Source organism: Periplaneta americana, chromosome 16 (genome assembly GCF_040183065.1).
Source record: "Periplaneta americana isolate PAMFEO1 chromosome 16, P.americana_PAMFEO1_priV1, whole genome shotgun sequence".
Classification (NCBI taxonomy): domain Eukaryota; kingdom Metazoa; phylum Arthropoda; class Insecta; order Blattodea; family Blattidae; genus Periplaneta; species Periplaneta americana.
Window position 1 is genome coordinate 14,171,085 of NC_091132.1, and position 14,976 is coordinate 14,186,060.

Sequence of the window (14,976 nt, forward strand, 5' to 3'; positions counted from 1 at the left end):
CCTTCCATATTTTTTGTCATCTTTTTATAGAAAATGATCGAAATTCTATTTTCTGCAATTAGAATTAGCTGCGAAACGATAATAATTAAGCATCCCGTTCTTAGCAAAGATGATCACAGTTATAGCATCTCTGGATTCAGTACATAACGATCCGCGAAAGCGTTCCAACAGCGACCAGTCCAGTTTCAATCCCATAGCAGATGCTCAACTAGCGCATGCGCATAAGATGGTACAGAAACCGTACATGAACTGATCCATGAACCGCTTGTTGGAACGAACCTATAATATGCATGTCAACATTCTGTCAAGGTTTAATGTGGATACATCGCTCTTCTGTTGTTAGGAAATAGAATTACTTGCACATTCTCTAATCGGGACAACTGCTTTCTTTCTGGGATAAACCGTGGAGAACGAAAACAAGTCCATAAAACAGCGACATATGCGTCCTGGGAAATGACGCTACACTCGAGTTACGAGTTCTCTCCTACTATACCCTCCCTTGAGTTCTTTCTCCATCTTTATATTTCTCTGTTACTTCATTTTCCTTTATCACTTCTCCTTTCTTGCTGATCTGAAGTCTGATTTGTGTAATATTCATATTCTTTATTTGCCTGAAGGTACAAGAATACGAGGATTCGTCAGTGTAATAATATAAAAAACAATATGTCAATATTTAAAATATTAACAGAGTAAAAAGTAATAAAATTTAACTAAAATACTACATCATTTTCAAAAAATTCATTCATATTATAAAAGGGATTATTTTGTAGCTATCTCTTAAGCTGAAGTTTAAATTGTGTTTCATTAAGTGCCTTTATATTTGTAGGTATCTTATTATATACTTTTACTGCAGTAATTACATAGCTTGATTGTGTTTTTTGCAACGTGACAAGTGGTACGTTTAATTGATCATTATTTCTGGTTTCATAGCGATGCAGATCTACTATACTTGTATAATTAGTTATATTCTTGTTTACATACATTAAAAGTTCAGAAATATATAGATTGTAGACTGTCATAATCGTTTCATTTTTGAAGAAAGATCTACAAGATACTCTGGGTGGTGACATTGTTAAAATACGAACTGCCTTTTTCTGCAGTACCGGTAACAGAATGTTTGGAAGATCAGAACTATTTCCATATAAAAGTAATCCATATCTAATAACACTTTCAAATAGTGCATAGTAAACTTGTTTTAAATATGTTGCTATTCAGCGATGTGTGTAATGGAGGGAGAAAAGAATTGAACACACTACTCCATTATCTCCTGGCTTAGTTGCCTCATGAGTTATAACTTATTAGTGTCACTTATGAGGTTCAAACCTGTATTAGGACAGTTCAAACTAGGGCCATACTCATAGACATTCTTAGCGGGGGCTTCCGGTAGATGATCAGCGAACTTACGTTTCTCGTATTCATAAACCAGTGTTAGCGATATGATATGAATCCTGTACAAGTAATCAGTCGATAGCCGGGGCTAGTTTAGCACGCTCGTAGCGCTGGCTAGCGAAATGTCTATGCATATCACCCATACTTTCTTACTGCATTTCTTGAATTCTCTATTTCTTCTTCTTATTTTTTTTTAATTTCAAATTTTTTTTTTGGCTTCCTTTCTACATTTCCTAATTTCTCTAATCATCTTTTCTTTTATAATTTTTTCTTTCTTTCTACATTCCCTGATTTCTCCATTTCTTCTTTTATTTTCTAATTTTTGCTTTCTTCCTACATTTCCTGATTTCCCTATTTCTTCTTTTATTTTCTAATTTTTGCTTTCTTTCTGCATTTTCTGATTTCTCTATTTCTTCTTTTCGTTTATAATTTTTGCTTTCTTTCTACATTCCCTGATTTCTCCATTTCTTCTTTTCTTTTCTAATTTGTGCTTTCTTTCTACATTTCCTGAGTTCCCTATTTCTTCTTTTATTTTCTAATTTTTGCTTTCTTTCTGCATTTTCTGATTTCTCTATTTCTTCTTTTCGTTTATAATTTTTGCTTTCTTTCTACATTTCCTGATTTTTCTATTTCTTCTTTTATTTTCTAATTGTTGCTTTCTTTCTACATTTTCTGATTTCTCTATTTCTTCTTTTCCTTTATAATATTTGTGCTTTCATTCTACATTTCCTGATTTCTCCATTTCTTCTTTTCTTTTCTAATTTTTGCTTTCTTTCTACATTTCCTGATTTCTCCATTTCTTCTGTTCTTTTATAATTTTTACTTTCTTTCTACATTTCCTGATTTCTCCATTTCTTCTGTTCTTTTATAATTTTTGCTTTCTTTCTGCATTTCCTGATTTCTCCATTTCTTCTTTTCTTTTCTAATTTTTGCTTTCTTTCCACATTTCCTGATTTCTCCAGTTCTTCTTTTCTTTTCTAATTTTTTATTTTTTTTTCTACATTATTTCCTGATTTCCCCCCTTCCTTTTCTTTTCTAATTTTTGCTTTCTTTCTACATTTCCTGATTTCTCCATTTCTTCTGTTCTTTTCTAATTTTTGCTTTCTTTCTACATTTCCTGATTTCTCCATTTCTTCTGTTCTTTTATAATTTTTGCTTTCTTTCTACATTTCCTGATTTCTCCATTTCTTCTTTTCTTTTCTAATTTTTGCTTTCTTTTTACATTTCTTGACTTATGGTGTACTTTCAAATACAGTGTTTGACAAGAATCTGCACACATTAGGGGAACTCCGGGCTAATATTGACCAGGAAATGGAAGAATTTCAGTTGATGAGTTTAGGCGAGTGAATTACAACATACTATTCTCGCTTGTATACGAGAGGATGGACGACACTTTCTATATTTACTGTAAAGTTGGTTTCATAATCCGTTGCCGTTGTAGACAGCATTTTACCGGCTGATACTCGACCTGTCGCCCAAAAGCCAGAATCTGAGCTACGGTAGCCATATTAAATACCCTGTACAACGTTGATTTGCTTCGCGAATTCGGGCCACTACGCCGCTTAACCGAAAACTAGGACGAGTGCTCGTGAACTGACAACAGTCTTCAGTGCCACAATGACAATGGAAAACTTGAAGTAATTGAGAAAAAATGCCAGGAAAACAAAACGAGGAGAATGATGGGGATGATAATCCTATCATTTGCGAGTGCCTGATCCCTGTGGTCATTTAAATCGTAGACCAAACAGCGCGTTGATATAATCGCCCAATCACATCATGAAACTCCAAGGCCCCCAACAGAGCGAAATTTGGGGACATTTATGTAAATCAAAATAAATGTTGCTTCACGATATTTTATATTTTCTATTGTTGACATTGGTGTAGCGAGCTTATGTAATCTATTTTAGGATGAAATATAATCACATTCATTTATAGTGTTAAAAAAATAGGGAATTTTAGCTTTTTCCCTTAGCGATTCATTCATAAACTTTTGTTGGCGACATTGTGTAACTCATTATTGCGTTTGTAAATTGCTTTAACTGATTTTAAAGCTCTTCAAACGTTACGAATTAATAAAATTCCATATGTGACAGAGTTTACAAGCATTCTTTACCTTTATTTGTGATTTTCAAGTTAATTTGCATTGTGTTGACTTTGTGAAATGGGCTCCAGGTATAGTAGTAGGGAGTTATACGACGCTGTATCAATATCTCAGGTTAGTTAGCGTCTGAATGCAATGAATGTGAGAATGTCGGTGAAATGAGTCCAGGATCCAGCACCGATAGTTACCCAGCATTTGCTCATATTGGGTTGAGGGAAAACCCCGGAAAAACCTCAACCAGGTAACTTGCCCCGACCGGAATTCGAACCCGGGCCACTTGGTTTCGCGGTCAGACTCCACAGGTGTGGAATCCACGAAATATTACTTACTTACTTGCTTGCTTGCTTACTTACTTACTTACTTACTGGCTTTTAAGGAACCCGGAGGTTCATTGCCGCCCTCACATAAGCCAGCCATTGGTCTCTATCCTGAGCAAGATTAATCCAGTCTCTATCATCATATCCCACCTCCCTCAAATCAATTTTAATATTATCCTCCCATCTACGTCTCGGCCTCCCCAAAGGTCTTTTTCCCTCCGGCCTCCCAACTAACACTCTATATGCATTTCTGGATTCGCCCATACGTGCTACATGTCCTGCCCATCTCAAACGTCTGGATTTTATGTTCCTAATTATGTCAGGTGAAGTATACAATGCGTGCAGCTCTGCGTTGTGTAACTTTCTCCATTCTCCTGTAACTTCATCCCTCTTAGCCCTAAATATTTTCCTAAGAACCTTATTCTCAAACACCCTTAATCTCTGTTCCTCTCTCAAAGTGAGAGTCCAAGTTTCACAACCATACAGAACAACCGGTAATATAACTGTTTTATAAATTTTAACTTTCAGATTTTTTGACAGAAGACTAAATGACAAAAGCTTCTCAACCGAATAATAACAGGCATTTCCCATAATTATTCTGCGTTTAATTTCCTCCCGAGTGTCATTTATATTTGTTACTGTTGCTCCAAGATATTTGAATTTTTCCACCTCTTCGAAAGATAAATCTCCAATTTTTATAGTTCCATTTCGTACAATATTCTGGTCACGAGACATAATCATATACTTAGCCTTTTCGGGATTTACTTCCAACCCTATCGCTTTACTTGCTTCAACTAGAATTCCCGCGTTTTCCCTAATCGTTTGTGGATTTTCTCCTAGCATATTCACGTCATCCGCATAGACAAAAAGCTGATGTAACCCGTTCAATTCCAAACCCTGCCTGTTATCCTGAACTGTCCTAATGGCATATTCTAGAGCGAAGTAAAAAAGTAAAGGTGATAGTGCATCTCCCTGCTTTAGCCCGCAGTGAATTGGAAAAGCATCAGATAGAAACTGGTCTACACGAAATATTATTATTATTATTATTATTATTATTATTATTATTATTATTATTACTAAAGGACGTCTATACGACATATCTAAGCTTATACAGCTATCAGAAAAGGAATACTGCTAAAATGCCAATACTGGTAGGGCTATGAAGGAATTCGAGCAAATCTCAATTGAACTGAGAGTAGACACCACCGGCCATATTTCACCAGAGATAACCATCAGCCTGGCCTTGTACGTATCGATGGATTCTCTAATGAAAAACATCGTTTGACATAGTTTGTGTCCGATGCTTCCGATAAGACGGCTCTGTTCCGATCGTCTGATGGATTTGTTATGACGTAAACAACAGACTTATCAGCGAGAGCTATAGTCTAGGAACAGAGCAGTTTATCAGATATCTGCTGGAGTGTTACAATGTAGACTGTGCGAGGTTTAGTGGTAAAGTGAGCCAAGTCAATAGCTACCTTAATTTGAAAAAAGCGAGTTACAGTGCAAACATTCAGTGCTCCTAACATTTTATACAATTTAGTAAAGAATGATGAGCCGACACTAGAGTCGCATGAACGTCTGTCACTTTAGCCTCTCCTTTAAATGTCAGTCCACAGTTCGAACCCCGAAATTAAATTATTCTTTATCTATACTAATAATAAATCTGTAGCCGAAATTTTTCTGGTAATTTTCGATTTTCAAAAAATAATTGGTCCTAACATATATAATTAACCACCCTGAAACCGAAAATCGCTTTTTTGAAATTTTTGTTTGTATGTCTGTCTGTCTGTATGTAATGTTTGTTACCTTTTCACGCGATAATGGCTGAACGGATTTCGATGAAAATTGGAATATAAATTAAGTTCGTTGTAACTTAGATTTTAGGCTATATGGCATTCAAAATATTTTATTTAAAAGGGGGGTTGTAAGGGGACCTGAATTAAATAAATCGAAATATCTCGCTTATTATTGATTTTTGTGAAAAATGTTACATAACAAAAGTTTCTTTAAAAATAATTTGCGATACGTTTTATTCCTTGAAAAATTTTGATAGGACTGATATTTAATGAGATAAATGAGTTTTAAAATTAAAATAACTGCCATCTAAGGCCGTGTAATGAATTAAAAAACAAATGACTTCGTCTATAAGGGGCCTTGGACAGCAACAATCGAAAGCTATGAAAGATAGCCTACAGATAATGTTTCTGCGTTTCTATGAAATAATATCGGAAGCTAAATTAACCGATTTGTATAATTAATTATTAATTCACCATTGGAAAGTGTAGTTTCTCTAGATGGACATAATGCTATAATGTTATCACAGTAACTTCCGAGTGAATCGAGGACAGGTAAGATTAAAATAGATTCTTATGCACAGAAAACTTGATGGGCTATTCTGTATATTCGTTTCCTGTATTTCCTAAACTAATTTTTATGAGTGGTCTCTGGATCAAAATGATCGCATTTTAATTTTTTAATTCAATTTAAATTAAGTAACATAATAAACGATTTATCCTTCTATCAAACAGGAATGTTCCCTGGATCAAACGTCCTATTTTAATTATATAATTACTTTATATTTATTTCTAACGGGTGCAGCGGAGCGCACGGGTACGGCTAGTTATAGATATAATACAATTGCTCGAAAAATCTAAAAAAAATGTATACACAATGAACCTCTCCCTTTGAATCTCAGTTTAGTTTGAACCCAGTGACGGCTATATTTTCCAAGTTCGGGCCACGAGAATTAATTACTTTTATTGGAGGTATAATTCAATTGCTGTAAAAATCCAAAAACTTGTATACAAAATGAATCTCGCCCTTTAAATCTATAATTTTAACCCAGTAACGGCATTATTTCCTGAGTTGTAACCCCGAAATTTGAAGTTATAATAATAATAATAATAATAATAATAATAATAATAATAATAATAATAATAATATTTATTAAACACAATGTGTACATTGTTACATTTTACTCAAAAGTTGCCTTCTTTTGCGTAGAACGTTAGTGTGTTTGTTCTTGCTTGGCAGGTGAGTATTTGGCAGGTACAGACTGCAGCTGTGCCCACAGAGGGTGCAGGATGCACTGCTCTGAGGCCGAGTGGGAAGTTATAATTTATTAATAGCAATAAGAACGATTTTCAAGAAAAATGTCAAAAATAGCATAAACAACGAGTCTGTAACACAATATCACTACACACTTCTCATCTTCTGCTCTTTAATATTATAATTATGTTGGCTCTGAAAAGAGCCGTTATTTCTGCTGCACTCGATTGCACAGGGTAGAAATATATATTTTGATGTACCGAAGTACATATGATATTTCCATGCAGATATTCTGCGTCATCATATGATGAAAGAGTGATGGAACGGAGAAAAATTCTCTCCGGCGCCGGGATTTGAACCCGGGTTTTCAGCTCTACGTGCTGATGCTTTATCCACTAAGCCACGCCGGATACAACCTCGACGCCGGTTAGAATCGTCTCAGATTAAGCTCCATCTCTTGGGTTCCCTCTGGTGGCCGCCCTCTGCACTACGTCATAGATGTCTATGAACGCAGGACCGAAGTCCATACATGTGTTGAGGTGCACTCTCCGTTCCATCACTCTTTCATCATATGATGACGCAGAATATCTGCATGGAAATATCATATGTACTTCGGTACATCAAAATATATATGATATGCGTAATAAATCACTTTGTGATTTAAGACGGCGCCCATACCGTCGGATCCCGGCCAACCAGTCACTCATTCGAGTGCACCTCAACACATGTATGGACTTCGGTCCTGCGTTCATAGACATCTATGACGTAGTGAAGAGGGCGGCCACCAGAGGGAACCCAAGAGATGGAGCTTAATCTGAGACGATTCTAACCGGCGTCGAGGTTGTATCCGGCGTGGCTTAGTGGATAAAGCATCAGCACGTAGAGCTGAAAACCCGGGTTCAAATCCCGGCGCCGGAGAGAATTTTTCACCGTTCCATCACTCTTTCATCACAGGGTAGAAAGCTGCAATTTGATCTAGCAACTACAAGGCTAAAGCAGTAGTTACCAGTACACAGACTAGTAATATTGGTCAATTTCACCAGTTCGTAAGTGATTGTGTTTCTTATATTAGTTGATTATACTATTATTCCCAGTATATACACTGGGAAGATATGGGCAGCCATATACAACAAGTGCCTAGAAACCTCTGAGATCCCCACGATATGGAGAGAATCAACTGTCAAAGTGATCTACAAAGGAAAAGGGCCGCAAAACACACCGGAATCCTACAGAGGAATCGCTTTGGAATGTGCACCATTCAAGATAATGAACAACATTATACTAAAAAAAGATCCATGACAGCATAATGACGGTGATACCCCTAGAAAAACACGGCATCATCCCCGAAAGATCAACCATCCAAGCAGCGGGACATGTACTCCGAGTTATAAGCGGAGCTCTGTCAAAACCCAAAGGCCACACATATGCAGCTTTCGTTGACTACAAGCAAGCTTTCGACGGAGTAAACAGAAGTAAAATTCTGGAAAAACTACAACCAGTACTCGGCACAGAAAGTCAGATCTTCAACACAATCAGAATTCACGATGGACTAACGCAATTCCAAGGAATCCAGCAAACGAACGGAGTACTGCAGGGAGACCCTATAAGCCCCATTATGTTTAACGTACTTACCCACGATGTGATACACAGGATACAAACAGAGGAAGTGAGGATGTGGCTATATGCCGATGACATGATCCTGATATCGGAAAGAAGAGAGCCCCTGCAAGAAGCCATCAACAAACTGGAAGAGCGGTCTCAGGAAAATGACCTAGTCATAAACAGGGACAAGACGAAAGTTATGAAATTCAGAAAAGGAGGACCCTTGGCAAACACCGATAGATTCACTTGCGGAGAACAACAACTGGAAATAGTGAAAAGCTAGGACTTACACTACAAGTGACAGGCCACAGCACATCGAAGACAGCAGTAAGGGCAATGAAAGCGACCTGCGAGATAAAGAAACTGAGCCTACTGCCCGTGTCTCACGTCCTGAACCGAGAGCTCCCTAGTACTTATAACCACGCCTCTTAGGTCTGCTCGGACCGGAACGGCAGTTGCAGCGTGTGGCACGGCAGCATATTACATGTGCTGAAAACATTATCCTATGCCAGTGCAGGGGTCTTTTCTTTTTATAATATTGGATACTCTAATCGTGGTTACCACTATCGCTATTATCTCTGATGGCGATGGCAATGTAAGTACACACTAGGCCCCCCTTCGTTCAGTCTGGACAATTGCTGAATTGCCATAGAGCAGTATTTCTCAAAGTATGTTCCGGGAGCCCTATATGATTTCAAATTTTATTTTATACTTCTTTTACTTGGTTATTTAACTACATTGTATCAACTACTAGGTTATTTTGCATCGATGGGATTGATGATAGCGAAATGGTATTTGGCGAGATGAGGTCGGGGATTCGCCAAAGATTACATGACATTCGCTTACGGTTGGGGAAAACCTCGGGAAAAATCGAACCAGGTAATCAGCCCAAGAGGGAATTGAACCCAAGCCCGAGCGCAACTCTGGATCGATAGGCAAGCGCCTTAGCCGACTGGGCTGCTGCTGTGGTTATTTTATACTTAGTGGATACTATAAAAATATATAAATGTTACGAAAATATGAATCAATAATAACATGAAACTACCGATGATAATAATAATAATAATAATAATAATAATAATAATAATAATAATAATAATAATAATAATAATAATCCAAGAATATGCGTAATAATAATATTCCAATAATATGCGTAATAACTATATGTTTAGGCCTAATGAACATCTAAAACGGAAAATAATACTTATCACTTTCATCACTGGATTCTCTGCGTATGTGTCCATTAAAACAAAATACCGAAAAGACAAAATGCAGCATATATGAGACTACAACTTTCCGCCATAAAACCAGATTGCAGGTTTAAAAAGCAAATACATTCGTCCCACTGAACAGAATTATTGAGATACTAGCTCTCACTTGTCTCTTAACTATTAAATACTAATAAAATATTATAAGGATTCCGCAGTTACACTTCAGATTAAAAGGGGTTTCGCATTGCAAAAACGTTTGAGGAACACTGCCATAGAGGAAAGAGTTTACGGATGTGTACACATGACAACCGTAATCGCCATTAGGTCGATAATCTCAAGTAGAGACTGTAGCCTAGTCTACCACTGGTATTAATGTTTAGTTACAGGAATTGATGAGTGGGACATAATTTGTTTTGTGAGGGGACAGCCTATACATTCGCTTGTCCATGGCTGATCTTGCTCCATAGCTGACAAAAGGAATCCTGAAAAGGCCGATGTGTTGAACATAGGGTAGTAGGCACATGTGGTACCTAGGAACTCCCACTCATCCCTTCTGCGTCTCGCCCCGCAAAGAAACAGCTCAAGAAGTGAGGCACGGGCAGTACTATCCGTCACGACAGCCCTGAGGCTTTTCAACATAAAGGTTGCACCCATTGCCACATACGGAATACAACTTATATGGAACCACCTCACGTATTCAAATCTCAAACGGCTGGAGAGAGTCAAAGCAGCCTACCTGAAAAGAATGCTCTGCATCTCAAAATACACGCAAAGCAGAATAGCATATATCTTAGCAGACACAACCTACTTCATAGAGGACCTGATGGCAACTCAGAGCCTGGTACCAACACCACAAAGCATCAGATTCCTGGAAGACAGGCGACAAAAAGCAACAGACATTAACCATAGACTCCTCAGCACCCCAGCGATGACAAACAGCGAATGGAAGGAAGCCAACTACCACCTGCGCCATCTGTACACGAGAGTAGCAGCCCATGGACTACATCACCGAATATGCCTAACGAAGGGATACCACAGCCCTACCGACGGATGTCAGTGCACTATATGTGGAGGACCCTGCGATGCATACCGCATCATCGAATGCAAAGAAAGAACATTGACACTATCCCACTATGCAAACGATGCTAACTTTACTTAATTGTACAGGGACATCATTTTATTTTTATTTGCATTTTTATTGTACCTGCATTTCTGAATGTACTTCACTCTCACCCCTTCACTAATGTCCTTGCTCCCGTCAGACACACAAACTTACGGCCGCTGTTGCATTCCAAGTCTTCAAGCAGTGAAGTAAACACTGCAGTGTATAGTGTGTTTCATAAATATGATTGCGTTTTCTATAGAAGAAAGAACCTATATTAATAATATCGTACTAAAAATTATATTCAAGAAACGATAAATTCAATTTCAGAGAATATGCTTCATAATGTTTTTAATAATATGCATTGTAATGAACGGCAACCATTTTCAGCAACTTGTTTAAAAATTCAGATTAGCTTTTTTTGAATTGAGGTGGCTAGAAGCAAAGGAATGCTAGTGACATTTGTAATAACATGAGTTAAGTGCATCCAGTGTAAGCAAAAGTATCTAAAATTTTAGTGGCAAAGGGATATTTTAATCGCATCACACATTAAAATTTAAATAAAAAATTTCACCGATTTTACAAAAGCTTAAATATTTAAACCCCATTTTTTCAAAAGTAACTTAAGTGCACTTACAGCCCTTTACTTATGACCCCCTCAATTTAAATGCACTCTCTATATTGTATGATAACATCAATAATTAATATGCTAAATAAAGTAGACATTACATAACGAACATAGCCGCCTGAAATGTTGAGTTTTTGAAAAAAAATGTTACTACTCTACTGTATTTTGATAAATTCCGTAAAAGTGATGATCAAACTGAAAATCGTAATATCGTATTTCCCTACAACATAAATAGATACACTACTTTTCTCTCCTCCTATACCTAGTAAAATGATTTGTTTACATATTGCACTAGTAACATCAAACTCCTGTAATGGAAGGGGGCAACAGTGTTTCCGAGTATAGCCAGGTTAATGTTAAAAATAAAGTGATGTCCCTGTACTTATATACACAATGTGTTTAATAAATATATTATTAGTTTCATTCAATTATACTATTATTCAATGGGCATTTTGATACAAGACTCTAAAGACTGGTGATTTCTATATTATCAGTTACCAGTGACAACCTTTCTCGGATAATCAAAATAAAATATTGCAGTTATTTTTTTAATATGTGGTTTACTGGTTCCGATGGAAGTTGAAGAATTTGTTGTGAGAAGAGATAAAACTATATCGAGAAAAAAAAACAATTATTCCTTTATGAGAGCACTGTTTGAATATAATGAACGGTTTAGGTAAAGTGCCTAAAAGCTTGAAGAGTTGTTAAATATAGTCGGACCTGCCATAACAAGACAAACAAATAGAAGTCGTGCATTATCAACAAAGCTTCAAATACAAATTGCTCTACAAATCGGGATGTTGATTATTTTCCAATGCCATCAGGTCTTTCTATCCTAGTCCAGCAACACTTGCAGGATTTTTTCCTAATAATCTACAACTTTACATACATTCCAGACCCAATACGATCAATGAATCGATTGACAAGTTAAATTGTGACCTAGCCACTGTCTCCACTTGGGCGGCCAATTTCGGACTCGCACTTAATCCAAGTAAGACTCAAGCCATAATTATTGGACATAAGCGTTTAGTTAACTCCCTTAATAACAGTAATCTTTCAGTTGTTACCCTTAACAACACGCTAATCCCTTATTCATCTGTCGTAAAAAATCTTGGCTTCTTTTTTGATAATAATCTAAGTTGGAATTTTCAAGTTAAAGAAACGATAAAAAAAATCTGTTCCTCCTTTCACTCTTTGAGTCGCTTGAGAAACTTCTTGCCCCAGAAACTAAAACTTACCCTAGTACAAACCCTAGTAATGCCGCACTTCGATTATTGTGACGTTTTGTTAAGTGATCTAAGTTCTGAACTGTCAGTCAAGTTACAGCGAGCTCAGAATATGTGCGTCAGATACGTGTGCAACATCCGACGATATGATCACATATCACCGTCCTTCGCAAGTCTCTCGTGGCTCCGACTTAAAGAACGCAGAACTTTACACTCTTTGTCTTTACTCTTTCGAATTCTGCGCACCTCAACACCAAATTACCTTTCGTCTCGTTTCTCTTATCTATACTCTAACCACGACGTAAATACCAGATCACTTATCTGTGGCACGCTAAATATACCTCTTCATAGAACATCTTGTTATTTCTCATCTTTTACAATATCCACCTCGCGTCAATGGAATTCCTTGTCACAAAGTGCAAGACAACAAACACCTTTAAGAACAGCTTAAAAGATAACCTTATTAGCATTTCACTCCAATCGTACTGATTTAAAATATTACTGACTACAATGTTGCTTTTTTCTTTAGACATCATCCTGATTGTGCTGCATTTTCAAAATTGTCTCATAATAATCTCTTTCTATTATCTAATATTATTTGAAATATATTAACATTCTATGTATTTTAGCTTAATTCTGCTACACAGTTTATTTCAGTGTTTAATTAATAGTTCATAGTATTTTGTCGTTTAATTCGTAAATAACTCTTGTATACATGTAACTCTCATCTAAATCAAATTGTTGAATTCTTTGTAAGTTCATGCATATGTATATACACTTTTTGCTGGTTGAGTGGAAGAGAAGGCCTTACGGCCTTAACTCTGCCAGCTAAAATAAATCATTATTATTATTATTATTATTATTATTATTATTAATACCAATTCATCAACTGCAGTAATTTTTGCTGGCTTTCCTCCTCCACTGCCAGTTCTTCTGACACTGTCAACTTTAGCCTACAAATTAAATATAAAACTACACTAGTTTATGAATAGTTCAAATGTAAAACTGGAAAAAAATAGCAAATTTTTCATCAAGTCATATTAAGTGGCAATCATGTCGGCAGTAGACCCACTAGCTACATAATACGTTCATATTATGATACTAACTGTGAACTTGAATTTGTACTTCTCAAAGTTCAACACAACTTGAACATTCTCCACACTGGTAGCCATTTTCACATTTTCTGCTGCCAACATCATTACTTGCAGTTTTTTCGTGAAGTAAAAAAAAATCACATTAACATGGAGAGTTACTTCACCATTTGCCACCTGGAAAAGAGAAGAATACAGCCACAATAATTTATTACTAAAATTTGAAATCAGGACGTTACAAATGGAACAGACTGTATATTTCCTTTTCTAATTCAGAATCTTTAGATACTTGACAACTTAGACAAGTATCTACATTTAATTACAGAATCGGTCGGAGCTAAAAGGAACTAAGTCAAAATGTGCAGTTTTGGGTTAGGCAACAATCTGAACAACGGATGTCATGAGCATCGAACGGTGGAAGAAGGAACTAAGTCAGACTTTTAAATATTATTTTGTCTTCTATAACATAAAAATATTAATATAAAAATAAAAATATAATTACATTTGTGTTATTAGTGGAACGTTTTTTGCTTCTCCTGAAAAGTTGTGAAAAGTGACTTAGTTCCTTTTAGCTCCGAGTGAATTATTTATCCTGTTTGGCCAAAGAAGGATGCATGAATTCATATATACAAAAATAGGAATCATTTCTTTAGTTTCGTTGGTTTCCTTGACAACAAAGCCACCTACGCTTTTCGATTTATCTCGGTTTAATATTTTCAATTTAGAGACCTTGTACAGGGACACCATTTTATTTTCACTTCAATTTTTATTGTACCTGAGGTTTTGAATGTACTTCACTCCCACCCCTTCTAACAAATGAAGTTCAACCGTCCTCCACACAGATCCAAGACCGCATGTACAGTCATAGTAGTCTTACGGTCATAGCAAACAGTACGTTGCAAAAATATGTTCGCGTTTTCCAGTGGCGAAAGAGCTTTCAATATTGCATTATTTTCCATTTGCCTACGTCGCATCCCGGTTTTCCCCACCCGCTTCTATTCGCCTCTCTGTAAATGCTAGTGGCTGGGCTGTCTTAACTCTTTTCTGAGAACATTAATTTCTGTTAGGAATTGGACTTCTAGGTAATATTATACCCATACAATTGTTTAAAATAACTTAAATAAAAGGGCCTCGTTAAGTAATTAACTGTCACGTGATTTCCTCACTTTCTACGACGCTGCGACGTAACCACTTGGACGGACAGTAGATAGCATATCTGAGTAATTTTATGTTTTCGGATCATGCAGAAGTGAAGATT

General features: G+C 36.5%; 1 protein-coding gene across 2 annotated transcripts in view; it reads left to right on the forward strand.

Annotated features, from left to right (window-relative positions):
• The window catches only part of LOC138691235 (kinesin-like protein KIF12), a 303,486-nt gene that overhangs the window by 34,443 nt on the left and 254,067 nt on the right, over window positions 1-14,976 (forward strand). The gene's annotated exons all lie outside the window — the stretch shown is intronic.